Below are 4,909 nucleotides of genomic sequence, written 5' to 3' on the forward strand. Positions count from 1 at the left end.
GGGTCCAATTATCCAATGTTTGTTTTAACACTTTGGTTTAGGATTATTAATCCAATAGATAATTAATCTAACAAATTTATAAGATTATTAGTAATAGAGTAAGGATAAAATTATTAATCCAATAAATATTAATCTAATTAAATAATAAATACCGCACTAATTTAATAAAATTATTAATACTTCGCTCTTATGAATCAAATATGACCTAAAAGCATAAAACTAACCCTACACTCGAATCAACCGGGAAAACTACAATTTGAGAGGGAGCCTTACACTCTGTTCTGCCTCTCACACACACACACACACACACACACACACACGATATACACTTTTGTCTCAAACACCACCAAACCTCACCCCCACTCACCACCGGCGCTTGCCACCGTTGTACTTCGCCACCGCCACCTGCAAATCACCGCCACCACATAATCACAGGTATTTTTCTCTCTCTGTCGCTCTCGGGCTCTCTTCCCCTCTGTCGCTCTCAGTCTCTCTCTCTCTTTGTCGATCTCGCTCTCTCTCCCTCTCTGTACATCTCGGCCTCTCTCTTTCTCTCTCTATCTCTCTCTTCCTTCCTATATTTCCCCATTTCTCACAATTGCTCTAGAGTTTTATTTGATTTTTTTTTTTTGTTTAATTGTGTGTTGATTTGTTAACTCAAAATCCCAAATTTTGTGTTGATTTCTCACACTTGCTCTACTGTTTGATTTCTAGACATAAATCCCAAATTCAAGCTGATGAGCTTGACTTTGGGACATGACTGGGGGTATTCTAATACCAAACTATGTACTAAAAGAAATTAACTAGTACAAAATGTATTGTCCACTTTTAGTCAAGATCATGAGAAAACTGAAGCAAATGTGGGAAACCCAGATGGATTACGAACACGGATTTATTCCTAACTTTTCTTGACCTTTAATTTCAATTTATCCTTTTATGTGCACTAGGTTGTGCCCTCAGGAAGATTTCCAAATTTAACTTTTCATGTTCATTTTTCAAGCCCTTCTAGCTTTTGTTTTAGCTTTTCTTGTGGTTCATATCTGATTTCACCATGTTAATTACCTAGTTGGGGGAAATGGTGGGGGTATTCGTGTTGATTTGTCACATGGTGTTTTATTAGAAATATGTTTCTTTTAGGTCTATACTCTAGTAATTTGTTGCTAAACAAGTTTGTTGTTTTCTTTTTAGGTCTCATTTGAGGAGAGAAATGAAGAACTGTTTGCGATGAAATGGATTGCTAACTCACACTGCATTGTATCTTAGCCAAGAATCTGGTGGATTTTGCTTTTGACTGACTTCAATTCTTCAGGTAAACATTCCTGTATGGTTCGCTGTGGATACGAGACTTGGAAGCTTGTTTATCCATTTGGATACACCACAATTGTTTTCTGCAGAAATGTATTCGGCGGACCTTAACATCATTGGGAAACCTGAGGATGACAAGGTACACATCTGTTTTGTTTGTTTGTTTGTTTGTTTGTTTGTTGCCTTAACCCCATACCAGATGCTATTCTCTGCTGTTACCACTCTCTAAGACTCATTTTTCATATCAAAAAACTTAATTTTTAGATGTATGGCACCTCTGAAAAGGTGTCTTGACGAGGTGATTCTTCAATGAGGCAAGGTTTAAGCTTCAAAGATGTTAGAATTTTATAAATTATAGAGCTTATATAAACTAAATGCGCAAATTTAAGATGCAAAAGTTAATACAACAGATGTTTGAAGACCTTAATAGGTAGACAAAGTTCAATATTCTTTCTGTTCTCCCTTTTGTGTTTATTTTTGTGCTTTCTTGTTAAAAATAAATAAATGCAAGGAACCTTGACTTTCAATAGCATAAATGGTGTGTATGCAAAATCTTGACTTTTTATAGGTAAATTAGTATTAGACTTTTTTATTGGATTGACCTTATGTAATTTTGCAGATTAATTTGGCTCATGAAACTCTTAAAGGGCTGTTGGCTCACTGTTTAACCAAAAGAAGGCAGAGATTTGGATATCAAGCTTCAGCGATTGGAGAAAAATTGTTCCAAATGAACCTAAATTTTTTTAATTTTTTTTTTTATTTCTGTTCTTATGATTGCCTTCCATTACTTTGTTTTCCCCTCCCTCTCTTTGGTCTTGTACTGTTGTTTGCATGGTTCAGTGGGCAAAATTAGTTTTCCTTAAGTACAAAGAGGTAAAATTCAGCATACTGTTAAAACCATTTAGTTACTACCTACTTTTTGAACTGACCAATTTTAAGATGATCTTCGTTTTCGTCTGAATTTATTCTAATTTCTACAGATGTTGCTTTTATTTACATCCATGTGAGGGCTCAGCTGTCCAGATTTTTACGCAAGGGAAACTGAGTGCACCTCATATATTGAGAATGCATAAAGTATGATTTTATTTGGTTTTGTTAGTAGTTTCATAAATTTTAAAGTTATGTGCTTCATTTGCATGGAACAATGCACCTGTAGAAAGAGACACTACTGGTAGTTATTATTCGTTCAATATTGACCACCAGCTTGTATTGGTTTGTTTTCCTACTAGAGGTCCTGGTTTCAAATTATTGTGAGTTTGATCTCTATTTAGGCCTAATTTTGAAGTCCAGCTTTGTGCTGGTGTTGCGTTTCAGTTTGTTGTGTAACTTTTAAGCTTTAATTTTTATTTTCTCTTGTTAATAAGAAAGATGCAGAGCAAACAATTTGTCTAAACAAGTTCTTATTTATTTAATTTTTTTTTGTAGGTTATTAACTATGTTGTAGAAAATATGGTTCTTGACAAACCATTAGATAACATGGACATTGATGGAACTTTTGCTCCTGGATTGCCAATAGGGTAGTTACAACATCCAGCTGTTGGAGGAGATGGTTCATTTCAGTTGAAGCCTTGGCAAAAGCTTAAGCTTTCTATAGAGATCTTGTGTAACAATCAAGTAAGTCAATATATTATACTGGATGTGAAAATATGAATGATGGCCTTTTGCTAACTGTAAAGTTTAGGAGGTAGTGACATTATGTGGAAATTAGATCCAATACGGAGAAGTATTGGTTGCTAAGATTCTAAGATTGTTCTTAAACAGAAAGTTGCATCATCTTACACTAGTGTATTTCACCTATTCTGTCCCTCACCCTCCTTGCTGGATACCTATTTTGTCACTTGTGATCTCACTTAATTGGTATTGCTTTCATGAAACATTATTGGCCTTGTTTTTCTCTAAGTTCTATGGTATCATTTGACCTTTATTTTTTCACTTGAGTTTTTGACAAATCTTTGTTTTGTCATAGGGTTTGTTAAATGATGGTGGCACAATATTGCTAGACAAGCTGGCGGGGTATTTCTGTATCAGTAAAATCTGAATTTTGTTTATCTATGATTTTGTTAAACCTCAATTTGTATTTAGCTAACTACTTGCTCTCTTCTCCTTCTTATCCCTGTGATTTGGTAACTCAGAATACTGTTATTATATCAACTGGATCCTTCTCTAGATGCAGAATTTGCTGGATGAATTGCAATTTCAGTTAGTTTATTTTTTAATATAATTTTTTTTTATTATGTAAAAAGTGAAAATGTCTGTCTGGAGCATGGTAAAACAGTTTCACCCCAACCCCCCCTCACCCTTTGAACTATTTCTTATGTATTTTGGCTTCAAGTAGATGAAAGTAATCTTGATAGAAAAGGCATATACTTAACGAGGATAATAGCAATTGCTTATACAACATCAATGTTTTCTTTTTGTCTTTTTAGACCTAAATATTTGTAAAGTTTATATGTTCTTTCTTTTACCTCATTATTTTTCAGAACAATAAATAAATAAATAAAATAAAAATCTATGATTGTGCACAAGTTCCTCATGTTTCTCTCATTATTTCGAAAGTAATTTTAACATTTTATAGGCAAGCTGATATGTATTTCATAAACTTGATATGTGATTAACATGTATACAAACCACTTTCATTTATTGTAAGGCAAATATGATGACACATTAACCATGCCCTGTTGCTTCTGGGATTTTTTTCCTTTCAAGTGCGTTTAACAAATATATCTATTGCATGTTATTCACATTACATACATGTCCTCATAACCAGAGGTGGCCCAACTTTTGACGAGGCCTGTGGTGTTTATGCTTACTACTGTCAATGGTTGCTATTGAGGTGTTGTTGGGAAAGCACTGGTCAACTAGGTGCTATTTGGAGAATAATTGTTGAAAATATTACCGCCATTCAGGTATCACTACAAGAAATCACACTTTTGCCGACTAAAAACTTGGTCGGCAAAAGTTCATTTTTAGTCAGCAAAAATTATACGTGGCCAATTTTTTTGGTCGTCACTTTGGTTGCCAATTGAGAATCGGCAAAAGTAATTAGCGATCAAAGCTTTTGTTAGACAGGAAAAAATTAGATTTGCTGACTAAATTTTTACTCGCTAAACATATCATTACTGCGACTAATTCATTTAGTTGTTAAAACACTTTAGTCACGAAAAGTGACATATTCCAGACCAAACATGTTAGTCGCCAATTGTCTTATTCCACGACCAAACATGTTAGTCACCAATTGTCACATTCCACGATCAAACATGTTAATTGCCAAAAGTCACAATCCACAACCAATAGATTAGTCGCCAAAAGTCACATTCCACGACCAAACATGTTAATCGTCAAAAGTAATAATTGCGTGACTAAAAGTTTAATCAACAATAGACTATTTGCGACCAAACTCTTAGGTTGCCAAAATTAATAATTTTACTGACTAATTATTTAGTCGCCAAATGTACCCTTTTGCCTACCAACAATTTGGTCGGCAAAATCACAATTTGATCGCCAACATCCAACAAAATAAACCTGTATTTGAAGACAAATATTCCATCAAATCCATTCAATATAATTTGTAATTAAAAAGAATCATTCATACCAACAAGGTATC

At 34.1% G+C, this 4,909-nt stretch overlaps 1 long non-coding RNA gene across 2 annotated transcripts; it reads left to right on the forward strand.

Moving 5' to 3' along the window:
* The first annotated feature begins 233 nt into the window (after nucleotides 1-233).
* Nucleotides 234-3,547, forward strand: LOC114314968 (uncharacterized). 2 transcript variants are annotated; one of them, XR_014345079.1, is made up of 7 exons: nucleotides 234-435; nucleotides 1,189-1,309; nucleotides 1,395-1,444; nucleotides 1,925-2,178; nucleotides 2,286-2,379; nucleotides 2,731-2,919; nucleotides 3,272-3,547. It is a non-coding gene; the product is annotated as an uncharacterized LOC114314968 (long non-coding RNA). The 2 variants fall into 2 exon arrangements; XR_014345080.1 differs by lacking the exon at nucleotides 1,189-1,309 and having other exon boundaries at nucleotides 243-435; nucleotides 1,310-1,444.
* The last annotated feature ends 1,362 nt before the right edge of the window (nucleotides 3,548-4,909 follow it).

Source organism: Camellia sinensis, chromosome 11 (genome assembly GCF_055761805.1).
Source record: "Camellia sinensis isolate YWXY chromosome 11, ASM5576180v1, whole genome shotgun sequence".
NCBI classification, from domain to species: Eukaryota; Viridiplantae; Streptophyta; class Magnoliopsida; order Ericales; family Theaceae; genus Camellia; species Camellia sinensis.